Source organism: Triticum aestivum, chromosome 1A (genome assembly GCF_018294505.1).
Source record: "Triticum aestivum cultivar Chinese Spring chromosome 1A, IWGSC CS RefSeq v2.1, whole genome shotgun sequence".
NCBI lineage: Eukaryota > Viridiplantae > Streptophyta > Magnoliopsida > Poales > Poaceae > Triticum > Triticum aestivum.
The window spans coordinates 148,923,190-148,947,923 of record NC_057794.1 but is presented as its reverse complement, the minus strand read 5'-3'; positions in this window follow the sequence as shown (position 1 = coordinate 148,947,923).

Below are 24,734 nucleotides of genomic sequence, written 5' to 3'. Positions count from 1 at the left end.
GACAATCCTAACATGTAATATTGTACTTGTAAGTACCAAATCAATTCACACTTCCCTCAACGGAAAAAACGAAAAAAATAAACCTATTCACACCACAAAGAGAGACTCTTGTCCCATTTTACTATACAAAGCTATGAATCCATGTTATGTCCAATTAAATTTTTTTGCTGGCCATATAATGTATGTAACCTACTCATACCAACATTTTAGTGCATTCCAAATGTCTATACTACTGCTGCAATTTGAACCAAATTTGAATTCATTTCTCTATTTGAATAAGAATCTACAATCACGAGTGTTGCCAAATTCAACCATCATTCGTGTATTACCTTAACACCACACCACATGATTACTATAGAGATAGATATGAACTATGTGTACTATATGAACTCGAATTCAATTTTTTGAATACACTTGATGTTGATTCCAAATAATAGTACATTTGATGTACTAACTAGATATTCATAATATAATCCATGTTCCATACGTACACCGTGTTTATCATACAAAGTATAGTGCCCCGCCCCCTACATTATGACAAGTATTTTGCCCGGAGCTGCAAAAGCCCCACATTATCCCAAATTATAATTAATGTTATACATTATGATATCTTCTTCAAGTATCTATATCCACTTTTTTATAATGAATTATGATCTCTGTTCGTCTTTTACACCTTCATAGTTCTCTTCTCTTTGTAGCTACCTAGCACTAACTTTCTATCGTGCATCCACACGCCCACCCCCCTCTCACCCTCCCTCAGCGTCCCCTCCATCACACACATTCGTTACTTCTCTTTAGGTTGTTCACCCACGGTGTGTGTGGCCCCTCAACTCCTTCTTTCCGGCACACACCGATCGATATACCTCTCTAGCTAAGTGTGCCTACCACAAACACACACTTCCCCTCTTCTCTTCTCACCGTCCATGCCCCCTATGTCCATGCGGTTCCACGCAGGTGCACACTCCCGCCCCTCTTTTCATCGATCTCATACTCGCACACTCCTCCCCCCCTCAACATAGTAGGCCTCTCGCACCACCTCCTAGCCGCACCCCTCTCCCGCTGTCCGTCTCTCCGGACCTTATTTGCTTCTAACACATGCATGCATGTATACATACCGATATCCCTACCTATATCTAGGTCGACTATAATTCTTTTTCCCCATGCACCGATAGACTTACCTCACTAGTTATGTCTCTCCCTTTCTCGGACACACGACGGTTAATCTTCCTATGTATTTACGTATGCTTACCACAACCATATCGTCCCCCCTCATCATCCTTGCATACCTCCCGACCCGTCTCTCACACGCACGTGCATAGACAGGCAGACATCCCCGACCCTCTCTTATTGATATTGCACTCGTACCTCCGTTTGTCTAGCAGGCCTCTCCCACCATTTGTGAGAAGCAACTCCACCGCCAACCTCTGACACTCTACCTTTGTCTTTCTCCCAACCTTATTCCTCTGCTACACATATGCATGGCTGCCGATCGATCTCCCTCAATACGTAGCTAGGTCTCTCTCCTTCTCCACACATATACTAGTCGATCTACCTCTCTATAGTTAGGTCTCTACCCCCCCCCCCACACACCGATAGTCGAGCGTTGTAGGTTGGTATCCATGCCACAGAGAAAAACTGCACCTCTGCCCTCTCAAATTCCAGTAGGCCAGCCGCCCTATATCTTTGACATGGGCAAACACAAATTCGATGGCACTCTTTATCGATCACGCAGCCACACACTTCATCCCTGTTTTCAATTCTATCGATATCTCACGCCGATGATCCCTCCACTCTCTTCTCGTGGATCGCTCCCTCTATATATGATATATCCATGACTCTATTTCACACACATTGCATATGTTATGTTTTTTGTTTGAGATATCATCGACACATTGCCTCTGTTTTGCACAAACCATATCTCTCACACCCACCCACGTACATACCTGCACCTAAAGAAGAGCTGCACGCAGGACGCACGTACTCATGTCTCGTTCCTGGCCACACTCGCGCGGGTACATGGTGGAGTTCATTTCTGTACGAAAAGGAAGCCCACGTGATAATTTGACGCGTGTAGCATTTGTTTACTCGAAGGAGGGTCGTGTACCACGTGTAGACGAAACAAAGTTCGACTGGATGAGTTAGTATTAAATAAAGTTATATTCCTCAATGGAACGAACAAAATATAAAATGATTGCCGTCTGGAAAAAAGAAAAATCCGCTCCACTATATACAATGGAGCCTGCCTGCCAGGGTTTGTCTCTCGTCACACCATCTCACACAAGGCGACGGTGGCCTCTCTCTCTCACCGTTGGTCAGTGATCCGGCCACATCCCGTCCGTCGGCGAAACGGGAGGATGTGCATCATTTCTCTGTTCGATGGTGTTGAAGCAGCACTCCCGATCTGCGGTACCCACCGTTCTTTCTGACCAAGCTCTGGCGCGGTAGGGCCTTCGCCAATTGCTCGTTGCCGCAATATGGGTAGTTCCCGGCCGCCGGCACCCTCCTAGTTACATCCTACAACCCTCAGGTACAGCTTCCTCCGGCCTTGCTCCACTGCCCATCTTCCCATGTTGCTGCATGTGGAAAATCCTGCATGTGGATCTTCTTTAGTTGTTTGCTTAAAACGTATCTCGACTGACGTACTTTCCATCTTGCAATCTCATCCTCAAACCATTTTTGATAAACCACCATGCTATTATCTTTCCCTTATTACATGGAATATGCTTCTTTTTTGTTAGCGTATGGGTCTTCAACTCGTGTTATTGGGCAGTAATTGTTTCCTTTCTACCTCCTTTTGCAAACAGGCCTATCCATTTCACCTCGTTGCTATTGTGACCTTTTGGTGAATTGCATAAATCACTTTTTTCTTAAGAGTGTTTTGTGCAGTTCCGCCAAAATGTCACACAGGCAACGTTTTTACATTTCTGTGGGACTGTAGAAAGGGAGATTGGTTTTGCTATCCTCCTCATCCAACTCTGTGCCTAATCTTCTCCAACAAGTAGTTAGTCCGAAAGAGAGATCGTAGAGGTGATCGGCTTCTATTTGTGTGTGTTATGTTTCATCATCTAGTTCCACTATTATTATAATCACACTAACTGGATATCTTTGCAAACAGGGATGGTCAGCTCGATTTTAGTGGAGCTGCACAAAATGATCGGATTGTGATGTCCTCCATACATCTCTTTTTTGGCTACAAAGCTGGGTGAAACTAGCTGCCAACCAATGAACACTGTGCCCAGGAAATGGAGCCATGCCTACGAACAACATCGATCAATTATATATTTTTCTTTATTTGTACACCTTCTCACAACTTTGTCTTTAGTTGTGGTGTGAATATTGGCGCTGATTTGCGAACCATTGAGATGCATTAGAAGCCATGGTAGTTTCATTTGTATTTGATGGAATGTTGTAACAAGATAATCTTGAGGCAAGAGGACACATGAATCCTAAGTTGAAACCTTTTTTTCCTGCGGGAACCAAAGTTGAAACCTTCATAGCATCACAGTACAATTTCATTAAAATTGTGCGTACATATAAACAAATCCTGAAGGATTGATAGCAATGCCATAAACAATTCAACTTCATTTCGCCGACATGTGGGACATCCTTCATTCGGCTCCACCCGCCATGCAGCAACATTGAGTTCACAACTCCAGGGAAAGATTCACCCTGGTCATTGCGCCGCAGTAGCAATGACTAGTGAGCAGTCAAATCACAGAGCCCCACCTTCGCCATAGTAAGTTGCTCGGACGAGGCAACCATCATTTCTCTGTTTGTTGAATCCGCTGGTACTCCCATATTCCTAGAGTAATAAGTTGCTCGGGCGAAGCAACCATCACTTCACCTTTCGCACAATAAGTACTACCTCCTTTTTTATTCTAGAAACAACCATACATGAATATTGGACGGTAGCAACACAACAACTGAATCAAAAATCGAAACCAACCAATGAACTACTACTAATGGTGAGCGTTTGCTAGTATCATGTACTCCGTCTATCCATGTATATAGGGCTTAATGCGTTTTCCGATACTAACTTTGGCCCTATTTGGATCCATGGGTTAGAGTTAGTTTGAACTAGTTGGGGCTCAAATAGCCCTAAAGTATCCAAACATGAGGGTTAAACTGGGGCAAGTTGCATCGAACCCACCAAAAAAACTATCCCCCCCAAGAGGTGCTAATTGGAGATAATTCTCATTGGGCCCACTGAAAAATCACTTTTCTCTCTCTATCCCGCCAGCCAAGTGGTGCTAATTGGAGCTAGTTATCGTGGGGCCCACTAAAAAATCACTTTTCTCCCTCCATCAAGTGCATTTATTGTCAATCTACAGTACTGCAGGATGCTGCTAATGCAACACTACGATCAGAGACCCTTTGATGAAACTGTGTGCGATGCAATAATCGCAAACAGTGGTGTAAAAAACCGCCAAAAAGGTGCAAAACATTTGCGATGGATGATGCATCAATCATGGTTCAGATTTTAGTTGCGTGTGCAATGCAGCGCATACGGTTCAGTTCAATTAACCGTTTGCGATGAGGAGGTACAAAAGAAACAGGCAGCCAGATGAAGGTGTGTGCGATGTACAACATATGGTTCACTCGAAAGAACTGTTTGTGATTAGCCAACACAAAAGAAACGGTCAGCCAGATCAGGGTGTGTGCGATGTACAACATACGGTTCACTCGGATGAACTGTTTGTGATTAGGCAACACAAAAGAAACGGATAGCCAGATCAAGGTGTGTGCGATATACGACATGCATTTCACTCAGATGAACTGTTTGCATTGAGACAAGAGAATAGAAATGTGTTGGGGAACGTAGTAATTTCAAAAATTTCCTACGCACACGCAAGATCATGGTGATGCATAGCAACGAGAGGGGAGAGTGTTGTCTACGTATCCACGTAGACCGTTCGCGTAAGCATTATATCAACGCGGTTGATGTAGTCGTACGTCTTCACGATCCGACCGATCCAAGTACCGAAAGAACGACACCTCCGAGTTCTGCACACGTTCGGCTCGGTGACGTCCTCGCCTTCTCGATCCAGCAAGAGGGGCGAAGTAGTAGATGAGTTCCGGCAGCACGACGACGTGGTGACGGTGTTGGTGAAGAACAATCTCCGCAGGGCTTCGCCTAAGCACTATGAAAACTAGGACGGAGGATAAACTAGAGGGGACGGGGTTGCCAGCACACGGCTTGGTGTTTCTTGATGTGTCTTGGGTGCTAGCCCTACCCCTCTATTTATATGTTGAGCCTTTGGGTCAAAACTTGGAGTAAAAGCCTCCACAAAGTTGGTTTCACCCAAAAGGCAAGAGTCCTTCTCGGACTCCAGGGCCAGACGCCAGGGTTCCCGGCATCTGGCCCAGACGCCAGGGACCCTGGCGTCTGGCCCCTGGACTCCGCAAAACTTCCTTTTGCATTTCCAAAAACCTTGTGGGATTTCCCCTTTGGCCCAAATAAAGTGTTCTCGTACCCCAAACATTTCGGGAAACATCCGGAACCCCTTCCGGTGAATTCCGGAACCCTTCCGGTGACCAAACACTATTATCCCATATATCAAACTTTATCTCCAGACCATTCCGAAGTTCCTCGTCATGTTCGTGATCTCATCCCGGACTCCGAACAACATTCGGTCACCAACATACATAACTCATATAGTAATATATCGTCAACGAACGTTAAGCGTGCGGACCCTACGGGTTTGAGAACTATGTAGACATGACCGAGACACCTCTCGGGTCAATAACCAATAGCGGGACCTAGATGCCCATATTGGCTCCTACACATTCTACGAAGATCTTTATCGATCAGACCGCATAACAACATACGTTGTTCCCTTTGTCATTGGTATGTTACTTGCCCGAGATTCGATCATTGGTATCTCAATACCTAGTTCAATCTTGTTACCGGCAACTCTCTTTACTCGTTCTGTAATACATCATCCCGCAACTAACTCATTAGTTGCAATGCTTGCAAGGCTTATAGTGATGTGCATTACCGACTGGGCCCAGAGATACCTCTCCTACAATCGGAGTGACAAATCCTAATCTCGAAATACGCCAACCCAACAAGTACCTTTGGAGACACCTGTAGAGCACCTTTATAATCACCCACTTATGTTGTGACATTTGGTGGCACACAAAGTGTTCCTCCGGTAAACGGGAGTTGCATAATCTCATAGTCATAGGAACATGTATAAGTCATGAAGAAAGCAATAGCAACAAACTAAATGATCAAGTGCTAAGCTAACGGAATGGGTCAAGTCAATCACATCGTTCTCCTAATGATGTGATCCTGTTAATCAAATGACAACTGATGTCTATGGTTAGTAAACTTAACCATGTTTGATCAACGAGCTAGTCAAGTAGAGGCATACTAGTGACACTCTGTTTGTCTATGTATTCACACATGTATTATGTTTCCGGTTAATACAATTCTAGCATGAATAATAAACATTTATCATGAAATAAGGAAATAAATAAAAACTTTATTATTGCCTCTAGGGCATATTTCCTTAAGTCTCCCACTTGCCCTAGAGTCAATAATCTAGATTACATAGTAATGATTCTAAGACCCATGGAGCCTTGGTGCTAATCATGTTTTTCTCGTGGAAGAGGCTTAGTCAATGGGTCTACAACATTCAGATCCATATGTATCTTGCAAATTTCTATGTCTCCCACCTGGACTAAATCTCGGATGGAATTGAAGCGTCTCTTGACGTGCTTGGTTCTCTTGTGAAATCTGGATTCCTTCGCCAAGGCAATTGCACCAGTATTGTCACAAAAGATTTTCATTGGACCCGATGCACTAGGTATGACACCTAGATCAGATATGAACTCCTTCATCCAGACTCCTTCATTTGCAGCTTCTGAAGAAGCTATGTACTCTGCTTCACACGTAGATCCCGCCACGACGCTTTGTTTAGAACTGCACCAACTGACAGCTCCACCATTTAATATAAACACGTATCCGGTTTGCGATTTAGAATCGTTCGGATCAGTGTCAAAGCTTACATCAATGTAACCATTTACGATGAGCTCTTTGTCACCTCCATAAACGAGAAACATATCCTTAGTACTTTTCAGGTATTTCAGGATGTTCTTGACCGCTGTCCAGTGATCCACTCCTGGATTACTTTGGTACCTCCCTGCTAGACTTATAGCAAGGCACACATCAGGTCTGGTACACAGCATTGCATACATGATAGAGCCTATGGTTGAAGCATAGGGAACATCTTTCATATTCTCTCTATCTTCTGCAGTGGTCGGGCATTGAGTCTTACTCAACTTCACACCTTGTAACACAGGCAAGAACCCTTTCTTTGCTTGATCCATTTTGAACTTTTTCAAAACTTTGTCAAGGTATGTGCTTTGTGAAAGTCCAATTAAGCGTCTTGATCTATCTCTATAGATCTTGATGCCCAATATGTAAGCAGCTTCACCGAGGTCTGTGGGAGTCCTAGATTAGGGGGTCTTCGGATAGCCGGACTATCTCCATTGGCCGGACTGTTAGACTATGAAGATACAAGATTGAAGACTTCGTCTCATGTCCGGATGGGACTCTACTTGGCGTGGAAGGCAAGCTAGGCAATACGTATATGGATATCTCCTCCTTTGTAACCAACCTTGTGTAACCCTAACCCTCTCCGGTGTCTATATAAACCAAAGGGTTTTAGTCCGTAGGACAACAATCACAACATACAATCATACCGTAGGCTAGCTACTAGGGTTTAGCCTCTCTGATCTCGTGGTAGATCTACTCTTGTAACACCCCATATCATCAATATTAATCAAGCAGGACGTAGGGTTTTACCTCCATCAAGAGGGCCCGAACCTGGGTAAAACTTCGTGTCCCTTGTCTCCTGTTACCATCCGGCCTAGACGCACAGTTCGGGACCCCCTACCCGAGATCCGCCGGTTTTGACACCGACATTGGTGCTTTCATTGAGAGTTCCTCTGTGTCGTCGCCGTTAGGCTTGATGGCTCCTACTATCATCGATAGCGATACGGTCCAGGGTGAGACTTTTCTCCCCGGACAGATCTTCGTATTCGGTGGCTTTGCACTTCGGGCCAACTCGCTTGGCCATCTGGAGCAGATTGAAGGCTACGCCCCTGGCCATCAGGTCAGATTTGGAAGTTTGAGTTACACAGCCAATATCCGTGGGGACTTGATCTTCGACGGATTCGAGCCACAGCCGGGCACGCCGCACGGTCGCGATGGGTATGAGCTAGCTCTGCCGCCGGACGATACTCCAGAAGCCGCGCCCACATCAACTCGGAGCCAACAGCGCCAATCGAGGACGGGTGGCTAGACACCGCCTCAGGGGTTGCAGTCTCAACGGCGATCGAGCCGAACACCAGCATAAATCTCTGTGCAGCCCGTGACTCCAAGGTGCCGGACTCTCTTTTGGACCCCGAACCATCCGCGCCTCTGCCAATCAAATCTGATTGGGCGACGATCATGGAATTCACCGCCGCGGATATCTTTCAGCACTCGCCCTTCAACGACATTCTGAATTCACTAAGGTCTCTCTCTTTGTCAGGAGAACCCTTGTCGGTGTCAAAACCGGCAGATCTCGGGTAGGGGGTCCCGAACTGTGTGTCTAGGCCGGATGGTAACAGGAGGCAAGGGACACGAAGTTTTACCCAGGTTCGGGCCCTCTTGATGGAGGTAAAACCCTACGTCCTGCTTGATTAATATTGTTGATATGGGTAGTACAAGAGTAGATCTACCACGAGATCAGAGAGGCTAAACCCTAGAAGCTAGCCTATGGTATGATTGTTTTTCTATATGTTGTCCTACAGACTAAAACCCTCCGGTTTATATAGACACCGGAGAGGGTTAGGGTTACACAAAGTCGGTTACAATGGTAGGAGATCTACATATCCGTATCGCCAAGCTTGCCTTCCACGCCAAGGAAAGTCCCTTCCGGACACGGGATGAAGTCTTCAATCTTGTATATTCATAGTCCAGGAGTCCGGCTGAAGGTATAGTCCGGCCATTCGGACACCCCCTAATCCAGGACTCCCTCAGTAGCCCCTGAACCAGGCTTCAATGACGACGAGTCCGGCGCGCAGATTGTCTTCGGCATTGCAAGGCGGGTTCCTCCTCCAAGTACTTCATAGAGGATTTTGAACACAAAGATAGTGTCCGGCTCTACAAAATAAGTTTCCACATATTGCCATAGAGAGAATAATATTTACACAAATCTAATCTGTTGACGTATTCCGTAGTGTGACGCACCATGACCAAGCCTTTATTCGAATCGTTTTATTATCCCACCCCCACGCGTCATGCGAGGCAGTTTCCTTGGCACGTCTCGTCGAAGCAGAGATCGTGTCCCCTTATTTCGGGATTCTCATCAATACGGGCGTGGGTAACCCAACTGCGCCATTGATTACGGCGCTTGGAGATAAGCGAGTTTTACCAGGCTGGTGGGGACACATAGTTGCGTCCACCCATATAAGGGGATAAGGATCCACCTTTTCACCAACGCCTTCTTCCTCCTTTGCCTATCCATTTTCGCGCACTTGAGCTCCAGCCCAAGTCCGCACTCCCCACCTCAACCTTCTCCAGCCATGTCCGGAGCGGGAGGCAAGTGGATGGTCTCCTCCATCACGGAGGGACACATCAAAAAACTAAGGAAGGCCGGATACTTGTCTAACGACATCGCGTACCGGCTTCTCGAAGAGGGGAAACTCCTCCCCACCCCAAGGCCCCATGAGAGGGTAGTGTTCCTTCCCCACTTCCTCCGCAGACTGGGCTTTCCTATCCACCCATTCGTCCGGGGACTCATGTTCTACTACGGCCTAGATTTCCATGATCTGGCCCCGAACTTCATCCTCAACATCTCGGCGTTTATCGTCGTGTGCGAGGCTTTCCTCTGCATCTGCCCCCATTTCGGCCTATGGCTCAAGACTTTCAACGTCAAGCCGAAGGTGGTGCGTGGCAACCAGGCGGAGTGCGGAGGCGCCATGGTGGGCAAGATGCCCAATGTCTTATGGCTCGAGGGCTCCTTTGTGGAGACCCTGAACGGGTGGCAATCGGGGTGGTTTTACATCACCGAGCCGCGCGACCCTGAGTGGGTCGCAGCCCCCGAGTTCCGGTCCGGACCCCCAACGCAGCTCATGTCTTGGAAAGAGACGGGCCTGTCGTGGGGCAGCAAAGGAGAGGTGACTGGACTGCAAACATGCATCCAAACCCTGGTGGACAAGCAGCTCAAGCTTGTCAACGTAGTCCAGGTTATGCTCATCTGCCGGATCCTCCCGTGTCAACAACGGGCCTTCAATCTGTGGGAGTTCAACCCGGCGCAGCACCGAACTCTGAGTAGGCTCTTTGACACGACATACGAAGATGCCTGGAAGGTGCTTTTCAAGGGCGCCGAAGCTCCCGCATCCGCTACCGAGGATCGCGGATTCAGCGCACAGCGTCACGCTAGCGCGGTAAGTTGTTTGTACATTTTACAGGGTATTAGTTTTTCATAGTTTGACTCTATGCGGGATCTAAGCTCCCTTACCTTTGACAGGTTTGGCAGGCAAAGTCCAGACAGATCGACTGTCCGGCTCCTTTGCCCGAAGACCCAGCCGATGCCCGCTTGGCCAAGCTGCTGGTTCCGGCACCCTATGTGGTGCCAGAGAAGAAGGCCACGGGGACTCGAAAAAGTGCCCGGCGCCAGGAGGTGTCGGGTTCATCATCCGACGTCTCCAAGGCGCATTCCTCCCGTGAATACGAGGAGGAGGAAGAAGAGACCTCTCCCCCTCCAGCGGGGGAGAGAAGAAAAGGAAGGCCGCCCTCACTGGGGAGGCCGGAGGGTCCAAGAAGGGGAAAACCCTTCCTCCGGACTACTCCACGACGCCGACGACGGCGGAGAGGAGTGGCCGCTCAGGGCCAAGCCCCTGGCAAAATCGTAAGTATCCGAATACCAGAGTAATTCATAGTATTCCTTTATTGCACAGCTTTCCCTTATGTCGAATATGATTATGCAGCCCACCCAAAGACTGGCTCGACGCGTCGTCGAGCAGTTCACTGGACTCGTCGGATGTGAATTCGCTTTTGACGGCTACCTCCCCCCGCCCTACGGACGACGCCGAAGTGTTGTCCCAACAGGTTCCAAGCCGGGAGGAGGTGGTCCTGGAGGTGCCGCAAGGCGACCTCCCGGACTCCAGGAGTAAAGGGGATAACCCCCCCCCCCAGGGCTCCAAGTCCGGCCCTAGGCCGGACACCGCTCGGAACCTTCAAAGGTTCCAAAGTCCGGCGGGCGACCTCCTTCCAAGAGGAGCAAGCCCACCGTGCCGGTGACCCCTGTCCAACCGGAGGCGCCGGACAATCTGTTGGAGGTGCTCAAAGGCGCCTCCATCGACGAGGAGCACCGCACCATTATGAGTGTGGTGGTCCAGAAGGTTCAGTCCGCCAAGAGCGGACTGACTGAAGCTTGTGCTATCCTTTTAACAGGCTTTGAGGTAAGTAAAAAATGTGTAAATAATATTACCGCATAGACAGTAGCCCATGATGCTCTGTTTGGCGTTCAGGAAGAAAAGCCGAATAGAGGATCAAATGAAATTCGCAGGAGTCTAACAAAAAGGAGTCAATATGCGTATGCAGGCTTCTCTGGTGGCGTCCGCCATACTGACTGCGGAAGTGGACACGCTAAAGAAGAACCTCGAGCAGTCCGAGCAAGAGCTCGGGCGTGCCAAGAAGCAGCTTGAGGACAAGGAAGGTAAGAAATACCTTGTTTAAATATACATAAAAAAGGTGCAATTGCAAAAAAAAATGACAGGATTATCGTGGCTATTGTAGGGGCCACGTCTGAGGTGGCGACCCTTAAGCAAGCGCTGGTCGAGGCCGAGAAGAGGGCGGCCACGGAGCGCACCGAGCGGGAGAAGTATGAGGCCCAGGTTGGCAAGGTGCGACAAGAGCTCCAGGCTCTCATGAAAAAACATGAGAGTTTGGAGCTTGACTCAAAGACGCGAGCGTCCGAGCTCGCGATGGCTATTGAAAATGCCAAGTCTGCCAAGGCCGAATCCCAGAAGACCCTCCAGGAGTTGGATGCGGTGAAAAAGAGAGCGGCAGGTAAGGCTTTCTTTATGCAAAGCAAACACACAAACGTGAGTTACTTGTTACTTACCCGAATCTGGAGCTCTCCAGGAGCGTTCGCAGATCTTCCCCGTAGCGTGTCCGATGCCGCTGCATTCTATCGAGCCGAGGAGGGCAGCTCGATAGAGAAGGTGTTCTGTTCTCAGTATGCTAAGGCCGGACACCCCGTGCCCCTGAGCGACCAGCTGAAGCAACTGGTCGAGCTCCACAAGGCGTCCGAACAGGCCATGAAGGGCCTCATAGTTCGGCTGTGGCCTGGAGAGGCTCTGCCTGGGAGCTATTTCGGGCTGGTGCGGCGGCTGGTGGGGGCCTGTCCAAGGCTCAAAGTCATCAAGCTCTCCATCTGCATTGAAGGTTCTCGTAGGGCCCTTGCCCGTGCTAAGGTGCACTAGGGCAAGCTGGATGCTGAGAAGCTTGTGAAGGACGGGCCACCGTCAAGGAAAGAGCATCGCAAGCCCGAGAATTGTTATAAGGATGTTCTGAAGGGTGCCTGCCTTATGGCGGATGAATGTTCCAGGGATGTAATTTTTGAGTAAAACTCGCTCGTTTTGTCCTGTGCGCTGAAAACTTGTTCATATGCGCTAAGCAATGCTGTTGGAATTTAAAATATTACCTTCTGTGCGGCTGTTTATCAATTCTGAGAGATGGCGAGTCGTCGGCTTCTGCCCCCGTGCCGCTAGTGCTGGGGTGTTCGGGGATAAACCTGAGCGCTCTTTTCCCCATGTTTGGGTCCTTCGAGGGAGGCGCTCAGCACAACGAACAAGGCAATCGGACTATAATGCGTGAACACTCTCACTTAGCCATAGAATTCTATAATTTTAAATTTCGGCGAAGCCCCTGGTATTCGGAAGACCGAGTTCGGGGCGCTATCCACGCCTTGGCCGGACAGAGCCGACTCCTCGCTCTAAGCGGCATAAGTCTTTAGGGACTCGAAAAACCTCTCGAACAGCGACCAGCTCTCGCTTCATCATGACAGTCAGTTTTAGCTTTCTCTACTGAGGTGCTCGACCCAGCTCAACTGGGGCACAATCGCAGTAGTTCTCCTAGTGCTACCTTAGCCGACATAGCGGAACGTAAGGCACCAAAACATAGGAGCCGGGCAAACCCAACTATTGACCCAAGACATGATTCGGAGCCGATGCATATAATGCTATAAGTTCGGGGTGCCGCACTTGTTAAAGTGTTCGGACTTCTCACACCATATTGAGGGGTACTAAAGCCCCTGGCGTATTTTGGCCGTACCAAAGTGTACGGGTGCAACATGTCGTTAAGGAACATATATTTGTAAAAAAAGAGTAATGCAAAAATAGACAAAAGCTATGCATTGTTTATTAAAAAGTGTTGTGATCAAAGTAGAACGATACAAATAATGCGATAAGCAAAAGGTTGGACTATTTAACATGTCTGTTCCAGGGGCAGGCTGCGGAATGGTATGCGAAACAGGTATACTGCTCGTGATAGAGACCACCTAGGAGTTCCGTAATGCGGCATGGCTTGTCTGCTTCCCTGGTTCTTGCATCATTTGTGCGGCAATTGAACTGCCGAACAGGCCTACCGAAGAATGCAATCCTGAAAGTAAGAGAAAATTAAAAAATCGGCAGCCCCTGGTGCGGTTTAAGCCGTGTTTCAGGCATGCCGTGATGGTGCCCCTCCCCCTGTACCCATGGTATTTCTAGAGCGTAGTTATGTACGCAAAGCACTAGCGTCGCATTTTTGTGAGGGCCGGGGTTGGGGCCGCATTGCTACGCCTGCTCGGAACGTGCCAGGCGGTCTTGTTGTAGGTTACTCCGGGCGCGCTTGACGGTGTCCGGACGTTTAATGGCCGGACTGGAGAACTGCCTAGAGAGGCTGCTTTGTACTTCCGCTGCAAGGGCCGCCGTGTGCTCCTCCGTTCGGAGGGAGCGTTCGGTGTTTCCATTGACCGTAATTACTCCTCAAGGGCCTGGCATCTTGAGCTTAAGGTATGCGTAGTGCGGTACTGCATTGAACTTGGCGAATGCGGTTCGCCCGAGCAGTGCGTGATAGCCACTGCGGAATGGGACTATGTCGAAGATTAACTCCTCGCTTCGGAAATTATCCGGAGATCCGAAGACCACTTCAAGTGTGACTGAGCCTGTACAGTTGGCCTCTACACCTGGTATTACGCCTTTAAAGGTCGTTTTGGTGGGCTTAATCCTCGAGGGATCTATGCCCATTTTCCGCACTGTATCCTGGTAAAGCAGGTTCAGGCTGCTGCCGCCGTCCATAAGGACTCTAGTGAGATGAAATCCATCAATAATTGGGTCTAGAACCAATGCGGCGAATCTGCCATGACAGGTGCTAGTGGGATGGTCCCTTCGATCAAAGGTGATCGGGCAGGAGGACCATGGGTTGAACTTTGGGGCGACTGGCTCTACCGCGTATACGTCCCTTAACGCGCGCTTCCGCTCCCTCTTGGGGATGTGGGTTGCGTATATCATGTTCACCGTCCGCACTTGTGGGGGAAAACCCTTCTGTCCACTGTTGTTCGGCGGTCGGGGCTCTTCGTCGTCATCACTATGCATCCCCTTGTCGGTATTTTCGGCATTTAACTTGCCTGCCTGCTTGAACACCCAACAATCCCTGTTGGTGTGATTGGCCGGCTTTTCGGGGGTGCCATGTATCTGGCACAAGCGGTCGAGTATTCGGTCCAAACTGGACGGGCCCCTAGGATTTCTTTTGAATGGCTTTTTCCGCTGACCGGATTTATAGCCTCTGAATCCGGCATTAACTGCCGTATCCTCAGCATTGTCGCCGTTAATGCGGCGCTTCTTCTTGTTGCGACGCGACCTGCCACTACTGTCCCTGGTATCCGAATTACCAGGGTTCTTGGTCATATTGTTGCTACGAGCAAGCCAGCTGTCTTCTCCCGCGCAAAAGCGGGTCATGAGTGTCGTGAGTGCTGCCATAGATTTCGGCTTTTCCTGTCCAAGGTGCCGGGCAAGCCACTCGTCACGGATATTGTGCTTGAAGGCTGCTAGGGCCTCTGCGTCCGGACAGTCGACTATTTGATTTTTCTTTGTTAGGAACCGTGTCCAGAATTGCCTGGCCGATTCCTCTGGCTGCTGAATTACGTGGCTTAGGTCATCGGCGTCTGGTGGTCGCACATAAGTGCCCTGGAAATTGTCGAGGAATGCGGCTTCCAGGTCCTCCCAACAACTGATTGATCCTGCTGGCAAGCTGTTAAGCCAATGCCGAGCTGGTCCTTTAAGCTTGAGTGGGAGGTATTTGATGGCGTGGAGATCATCGCCGCGGGCCATGTGGATATGAAGGAGATAATCCTCGATCCATACCGCAGGATCTGTTGTGCCATCATATGATTCGATGTTTACGGGTTTGAAACCCTCGGGGATTTGATGATCCATTACTTCGTCTGTGAAGCATAGTGGGTGTGCGGCGCCTCTGTACTGGGCTATATCACGACGTAGCTCCAATGAGCTTTGTCTACTGTGTTCGGCCCTACCGGATTTGTGTCCGGCGTGACGGTTACCGTCTCGAGTCGTGGGGCGCCCACGCGATCCGTAGATCGATCTTGTTTGCCTTGCCTTGTCCTCCAACATATCTCGCAGGTCTGGCGCATTTTCCCGTGCCTTGGTACGGGGTGCGGCTTGAGTGGAGGGCCAAGAGGCCTCTCTGTCGCGGCCACGAGGTGGCCGGTCGGCCGTATCAAGTGCTGGTGATGTAGGTTTAAGTGCTTCCTCCTCTAATCGGGGTAGCAACCTGCGCTTTGGGTAGCTCTTGGAGGGGCGTTCGAGTTTATGCTCTTCGGCCGCAAGGACTTCAGTCCATCTGTCGACTAGCAAATCTTGATCAGCTCTAAGCTGTTGCTGTTTTTTCTTGAGGCTTCTTGTCGTGGCCATAAGCCTGCGTTGAAAACGCTCTTGCTCGATGGGATCCTCTGGCACGACGAATTTGTCGTCGTCAAGGCTTGCCTCGTCTTCGGAGGGAGGCGTATAATTATCGTCCTCGACCTCTCTGTCTGCCGCTCTCTCATGAGGGCTGGATTCTCCATCCTCCTGTGCTGAATCTTGCTGGAGGGGATTTTCTTCGGCACTCTCCGGAGTATTATTATCTCCCGTGCTGGAATCACCGTATTTGCTTTGGCGGGATTTTGAGCGGCACCGCTGACGCTGGCGCTTAGGCTGTTTCTTGGAGGGGTCATCCTCCGTTGTTCCATCGCCATCTCCTTCTTTTGGGGTGTCCACCATGTATATGTCATATGACGAGGTGGCTTTTCAGGGCCCAATAGGCGCTGGTTCTTCATCGTCTCCTGCATCGGTGTCCATACCGTCGATGTCTTCGGAGTCGAAGTCGAGCATGTCGGTTAAATCGTCGATAGTGGCTACAAAGTGCGTGGTGGGTGGGCTTTGAATTTCTTCATCGTCCGTATCCCAACCTTGCTGACCGTAGTCCAGCCAGGGCTCTCCTGATAAAGAGAGAGACTTTAGTGTCTTCAGAATATCGCCGAAAGGGGAGTGCTGAAAGATGTCCATGGCAGTAAACTCCATGATCGGCGCCCAATCGGATTCGATTGGCAGGGGCGCGGAGGGTTCGGAGTCCGGAGAGGAGTTCGGCTCCTTGGTGTCACGAGTCTCACGGAGTGCGGGGCTGGTGTTTGGCTCGATCGCCGTTGGGATCGCAGCCCCCAAGGCGGCGTCCAACCACCCATCCTCGATCGGCGCAGTTGGCTCCGAATTAAGGGTCGAAGCCGATGCGGGTGCGGCCTCCAGGGCACTGTTCGGTGGCAGAGTTAGATCATGCTCATCGTGACAGTGCAGCGCGCTCGGCAGTGGCTCGAATCCGTCGAGGATCAAGTCCCCGTGGATGTCAGCCGTGTAGTTTAAACTTCCAAATCTGACCTGACGGCTAGGGGCATAACTTTCGATCTGCTCCAGATGGCCAAGTGAATTGGCCCGCAGTGCGAAGCTGCCAAAGATGAAGATCTGTCCGGGGAGGAAGGTCTCACCCTGGACTGCATCACTATTGATGATCGTAGGAGCCATCAAGCCTAATGGCGACGACACAGAGGAACTCTCAAAGAAAGCACCAATGTCGGTGTCAAAACCGGCGGATCTCGGGTAGGGGGTCCCAAACTGTGCGTCTAGGCCGGATGGTAACAGGAGGCAAGGGACACGAAGTTTTACCCAGGTTTGGGCCCTCTTGATGGAGGTAAAACCCTACGTCTTGCTTGATTAATATTGATGATATGGGTAATACAAGAGTAGATCTACCACGAGATCAGAGAGGCTAAACCCTAGAATCTAGCCTATGGTATGATTGTTGTTTTGTATGTTGTCCTACGGACTAAAACCCTCCAGTTTATATAGACACTGGAGAGGGTTAGGGTTACACAAAGTCGGTTACAATGGTAGGAGATCTACATCAAGGAAAGTCCCTTCCGGACATGGGACGAAGTCTTCAATCTTGTATCTTCATAGTCCAGGAGTCCGGCTGAAGGTATAGTCTGGCCATCCGGACACCCCCTAATCGAGGACTCCCTCAGCCCTGGCCAGATTATGGCCAACAAGATTGGGATGCGGACGACGAAGAAATTCGACGCCCACCCACCACCCACTTTGTAGCCACTGCCGATGATTTAACCGACATGCTCGACTTCGACTCCGAAGACATCGACGGTATGGACGACGATGTAGGAGACGAACATGAACCAACACCTATAGGGCACTGGAAAGCCACCTCGTCGTATGACATATACATGTTGGATACACCCAATGAAGGTAGCGCCGACGTCAGCGGTGCAGCTCTAAGTCCCGCCAAAGCAAAAGTGGTGATACCGGCACAGGAGATAATAACACTCCGGATAGCGCCGAAGACAACAACAACCCCCTCCAGCAAGATTTAGAGCAGGAGGATGAAGGAGCCAGCTCTCCTGATAGAGCGGCCGGCGGAGAGGAGGAGGATGACAATTACATGCCCCCTCCGAAGACGAGGCAAGCCTCGGCGATGATGAATTCGCCGTACCAGAGGATCCCGTCGAACAAGAGCGCTTCAAGCGCAGGCTTATGGCCACGGCAAATAGCCTGAAGAAAAAGTAGCAGCAGCTTCAAGCTGATCAAGATCTGCTAGCTAACAAATGGACTGAAGTCCTCGCAGCCGAGCAATATAAACTCGAGCGTCCCTCCAAGAGTTATCCAAGGCGCGGGTTACTTCCCCGACTGGAGGAAGAAGCGTATGAAATGGCTGATCGGCCACCTCGTGGCCGCTATAGAAAGGCACTCCAGCCAAAAGCTCAGCCTCCACCCCAACGCCATTCAAATAAAAGGCATGGGGAGATACGCCAGACCTGCGAGACATATTGGAGGACAAAGCAAAGCATTCAAGATCGATCTATGGATCACGAGGGCGCACCACTCTACGAGACGATAAATGTCACGCCAGATACAGTAAAAGCAAATCCGGCCGGGCTGAACACAGCGGGCAGGACCCATTCGAGCTGCGTCGCGATATAGCCCAATACAGAGGCGCCGCACACCCCTTATGCTTCACAGACGAAGTAATGGAACATTAGTTCCCAGAAGGTTTCAAACCTGTAAACATTGAATCATATGACGGCACTACAGACCCCGCGGTATGGATGGAGGACTTCCTCCTCCACATCCACATGGCCCGCGGTGATGCCTTACACGCCATCAAATACCTCCCACTAAAGCTCAAAGGACCAACGCGGCATTGGCTTAACAACTTGCCAGCTGACTCCATTAGCTATTGGGAAGGTCTGGAAGCCGCATTCCTTGACAACTTTCAAGGCACTTATGTGCGACCACCAGACGCCGATGATTTGAGCCACATAATTCAGCAGCTAGAAGAGTCGACCGGGCAATTCTAGACTCGGTTCCTTACAAAGAAAAATCAAATTGTCGACTGTCCGGATGCGGAGGCCTTAGCGGCTTTCAAGCACAACATCCGAGACGAGTGGCTAGCCCGGCACCTTGGTCAGGAAAAGCCGAAATCTATGGCAGCCCTCACGACACTCATGACCTGCTTTTGTGCGGGAGAAGACAGCTGGCTGGCTCGCAGTAATAACATATCAAAGAACCATGGTACCTCAGATACCAAGGACGGCAATAGCAGGTCACGTTGCAACAAGCATAAGCGCCGCATTAATGGCGAAAGTACTGACAAAGTACGCCATTCAAACAAAGTACGCCGGGTCTGTCCAGCTTGGACCGTATACTCGATCGCTCGTGTCAAATACACGGCACCCCAGACAAGCCAGCCAATCACACCAACAGGGATTGTTGGGTGTTCAAGCAGGCCGGCAAGTTAATTACCAAAAACAAGAACAAGGGGCCGCATAGCGATGACGAGGAGGAGCCCTGGCAGCCGCACACTGGAGGACAAAAGAGGTTTCCCCCGCAAGTGCGGACGGTGAACATGATATACGCAACCCACATACCCAAGAGGGAGCGGAAGCGTGCGCTCAGGGACGTATATGCGTTGGAGCCAGTCGCCCCAAAGTTCAACCCTTGGTCCTCCTGTCCGATCACCTTCGATCGCAGGGACCACCCCACTGGTCCTAGACCCAATCATTGACGGATTTCAACTCACTCGAGTCCTTATGGACGGCGGCAGCAGCCTGAACCTGCTTTATCAGGACACAGTGCGCAAAATGGGTATAGACCCCTCAAGGATCAAACCCACAAAAATGACCTTTAAAGGCGTCATTCCAGGCATAGAGGCCCACTGCACAGGCTCAATTACACTGGAAGTGGTCTTCGGATCACCAGATAACTTCCGAAGCGAAGAGTTAATCTTCGATATAGTCCCGTTCTGTAGTGGTTATCACGCGCTGCTCGGATGAACCGCATACCTCAAGCTCAAGATGCGAGGACCTCGCAGAGTTATTACAATCAATAGAAACACAGAGCACTCTCTCCGAACAGAGGAGCACACCGTGGCCCTCACAGCAGAAGCGCAAAGCAGCCTCTCAAGGCAATCTACCAGTTCGGTGTTTCAAAGCCCGGACACCTTCAAGCACGCTTGGGGCAATCGGCAAACAGACCACCTGGCACGATCTGAGCTTGCATAGCAATACGGAGGCTACCCCAATCCTAGCCCAACGGTGTTGTTCGTGTCGCGCGTACATAATTACGCATTAAAAATACCATGGGCACAGGTGGGGAGGGGGGCACAACTACGGCACGCCCCAAAACGCGGCCTAAACCGCACCAGGGGCTTCCCGTTTGGTTATTTTTCTTTTTTTCCAGGACTTCAATCTCTGGAAACACTGTCCGGCAGGTCTATTCCCGAACACATGATACAACAACCAAGGAGGTCGACAACTACGGCATTCCCAGGTGGATTACAAATTTCATATAATTCCTCAGCTCGCCCTTGGAAGGGACATAGTCCTGCTCTTTTGCTTATTACACTATCTGTATCACTCTGCTTTAATGCAATTTTTTAATATACAATACATGACATTACGACTATTATCGCATTTTTGTTATATATATACATATCCATGTGTTCATTAATAACGCCTAGCAACCGTACACTCTGGTACGGACAATGCACCAAGGGCTTACGTACCCACAATATGGTGTGAAAAGTCCGAACACTTTCACAAGTGCGGCACCCCGAACTTATAGCATTATATGCATCAGCTCCGAATCATGTCTTTGGTCAAATGTTGGGTTTTCCCGGCTCCTATGTTTTGGTACCTTACATTCCGCTCTATCGGCTAAGATAGCGCTAGGAGAACTACTGCGATTGTGCCCCGGTTCTGCCGGGCCGAGAACCTCAGTAGAGAAAGCTAAAACTGACTATCATGATAAGGCGAGAGACTGGTCGCTGTTTGGCGAGGTTTTTCGAGTCCCTAAAGACTTATGCCGCTTAGGGAGAGGGGCCGGCTCCGTCCGGCTTACAGGCGTGTATCGCGCCCCGAATTCGGCCTTCTGAATACCCGGGGCTTCGCCGAAATTTAAAATTATAGAATTCTATGGCTAAGTGAGAGTGATAAAGCATTATTAGTCCGCTTGCCTTGTTCGTTGTGCTGAGCACCTCCCTCGAAGGACCCAAACATGGGAACAAGAGTGCTCAGGTTTATCCCTAACACCCCGGCACTCGTGGCATGGGGGCAGAAGCCGAGGACTAGCCATCTCTTAGGTTGGATAAACAGCCAAACAGAAGGTAATATTTTAAATTCACACAAGCGTTGCATAGCGAATACGATACAAGTTTTCATACATACAGGACAAAATGAGCAAGTCTCATTCAAATATTACATTTTGCGAACACTCATCCGCGATAAGATGGGTGCCCGGCAGAACACCCTCGTAGTACATCTCGGGGTGGCGGTGCTCCTTGCCCTCCGGCGGCCCCTGCTTGATCAGCTTCATGGCGTCTAGCTTGACCCACTGCGTTTTTACACGGGCGAAGGCCCGGCGTGCACCTTCAATGCAGACGGATCGCTTGACGACCTCCAGCCGTGGGCAGACATCCACAAGCCGCCTCACCTGGCCGAAGAAGCTGTTCGGAAGGGCGTCGCCAGGCCACAACCGGACTATGAAGCCCTTCATGGCTTGATCGGCTGCCTTATGTAGCTCGGCCATCTGCTTCAGCTGGTCGCTCATTGGCACCAGATGTTCGGCCTCAGCATACTGAGACCAGAATAGCTTCTTCGTCGAGCTTCTGTCCTCGGCCTGGTAGAATAGTGCGGCATCGGACACACCGCGGGGCAAATCTGCGAATGCTCCTGAAGAGCTCCGGATTCGGGTAAGTAATCGGTAATTCACCTTTACATGCTTGCTTTGCATATAGAAAGCCTTACCCGCCGCTATCTTCTTCATTGTGTCGATCTCCTGAAGGGCCTTCTAGGCCTCGGACTTGGCACTCTTCGCGCTCTCACGGGCCGCGGCAAGCTCAGACTCTCTCGTCTTCAAGTCAAGCTCCAACGCCTCGTGCTTTGTCACGAGAGTCTGGAGCTCTTGCTGCACCTCGCCCACCCGAGCCTCGTGCCTCTCTCGCTCGGTGCGCTCCTGGGCCGCCTTTTCTTCGGCCTGGGACTGTGCTTGCTTCAAGGTCGCCACCTCGGTCGTGGCCCCTGGCAAACATACAATGATCCTGTCATTTAGCAATCGCGTCCTTTTTCTCATCTACATACGGGGTATTACTTACCCTTGTTCTCCTCGAGCTGCCTCTTAGCAAGGCCGAGCACTTTCTAGGACCCCTCGAGGGCCTCCTTCAGTACGTCGACCTCCACAGTTAGTGCGTTGGACGCTAGCAGCGAAGCCTGCATATGCATATTGACATACTTATATTAGACTCCTGCGATATTATTTGATCCTCTGTTCGGCTTTTCTTTGTGAACACCGACCAAAGCGTCAGGGGCTACTGTCTATGCGGTAATACTTCTACTACATTTCAAAACACTTACCTCGAAGCCTGTTAGAAGGCTAGTACAGGCTTCAGTCAATCCACTCTTGGCGGACTGAACCTTCTGGATCACCGCACTCATGATAGTGCGGTGCTCCTCCTTGATGGAAGCGCTGCGAAGCGCTTCCAACATAGTGTCCGGCGCCTCTGGATGGACAGAGGTCACTGGCACAGGCGTCTCACCCTCCTTAGAAGGGGACCGCCTGCCCGAGCTCAGAACTGTTGGAGGGTCCGGCGCGGTGTTCGGCTGAGGGCCGAACTCGGAGCTCTTGAGGACCCCGTCCCCTCGGCTCCCGGAGTCCGGAAGGTCGCCTTGAGGCGCCTCCGGGACTGTCGCCCCTCGATCCGGCGCCTCTTGAGATAGCACCTCGGTGTTGTTGTCTGGATGAGGGGAGGTGGCGGCCGAGACTGGATCGTTATCCATGTCCGACGAGCCCAGGGAGCCGTCCGAGGATACCTCGATATTAGCTCGGGGCGGCCTGCACAATTGAGTTCGGCGTTAGGGAAAGCAATGCGACAAAGGAATCCTATGGGTTACTTTGGTATCCGAATACTTACGATCTCCCCTGGGGATCGGCCCTGGGCAACCACTCGTCTTCACTTTCGTCGGCGGCGGTGGAGCTGTCCGGAAGGAGAGTCCTTCCCTTCTTGGACCCTCCGGCCTCCCCAGTTGGGGCGGCCTTCCTTTTCTTGTCTCCCCCAGTCGGTGGGGGAGCCTCTTCTTCCTCTTCCTCGTCTTCGGGGGAAGAGTGCGCCGCAGAGTCATCGGACGGTGAGTCCGATGACGCCTGGCGTCGGGAACTCTTTCGAGCTCCCTTGGCCTTCTTGGTCTTCTCCGGCACCTTATAAGGGGTCGGAGTCAGCATCTTCGTCAGAAGAGAGTCTGCAGGGCCTTCGGGCAAGTGAGCCAGACAGTCGATCTGTCCGGCCATCTTCTGCCAGTCCTAACAAAATTACAGGAGTTCAGATCCTGCATAGAGTCAATCTATATAGAAAACAAGTATCCTCTAAAAGATAAAACAACTTACTGCACTGGCGTGGCGCTTCGCGCTGAATCCGCGATCCTCAGTAATGGGGGGAGGGACCTCGGCGCTCTTGAACAACACCCTCCAGGCATCTTCATGAGTCATATCGAAGAGCCTGTTCAGAGTTCGGTGCTGCGCCGGATTGAACTCCCACAAGGTAAACTCCCGTTGTTGGCATGGGAGTATCCGGCGGACGAGCATAACCTGGACTATGTTGACAAGCTTGAGCCTCTTGTCCACCATGTTCTGAATACATGACTAGAGTCCGGTCAGCTCTTTTGAATTACCCCAGGACAGGCCCTTCTCTTTCTAGGAGGTGAGCCGCATGGGGATGCCAGATCGGAACTCGGGGGCCGCTACCCATGCAGGGTCGCGCGGCTTGGTGATATAGAACCACCCCGATTGCCACCCCTTTATGGTATCCACGAAGGAGCCCTCGAGCCATGTGATGTTGGGCATCTTGCCTACCATGGTGCCTCCGCACTCCGCCTGGCGGCCGCTCACTATCTTCGGCTTGACGTTGAAGGTTTTCAGCCATAGGCCAAAGTGGGGCTTGATGCGGAGGAAGGCCTCGCACACGACGATAAACGCCGAGATGTTGAGGATAAAGTTCGGGGCCAGATCGTGGAAATCCAGGCCGTAATAAAACATGAGCCCCTGGACGAAGGGATGGAGAGGGAATCCCAGTCCTAGAAGGAAATGGGTGAGGAATACCACCCTCTCATGGGGCTTGGGGGTGGGGATGAGCTGTCCCTCATCAGGGAGCCGGTGCGCAATGTCGTCGGGCAGGTATCCGGCTCTCCTTAGTTTCTTGACGTCTCCCTCCATGACGGAGGAGACCATCCACTTGCCTCCCGCTCCGGACATGGTTGGAGAAGGTTGAGATGGAAGTGAGGACTTGGGCGCTAGAGCTCGAGTGTGCGGGAGCGGATGAGCAGAGGAGGAAGAAGGCGTGGATAGAAAGGTGAATCCTTATCCCTTTATATGGCCGGACAAAACTAAGCGTCCCCACTTGCCTGGTAAAACTCTCTTATCCCCCAAGCGCCACAATTGATGGCGCGGTTGGGTTACCCACACCCGTATTGATGAGAATCCCGTAATAAGGTGACATGATCTCTGCTTTGACAAGACGTGTCGAAAAACTGCCTCGCGTTATGTGCGGGGCTGGTTAAAAGAAACGGTTTGAATAATCACCAGGC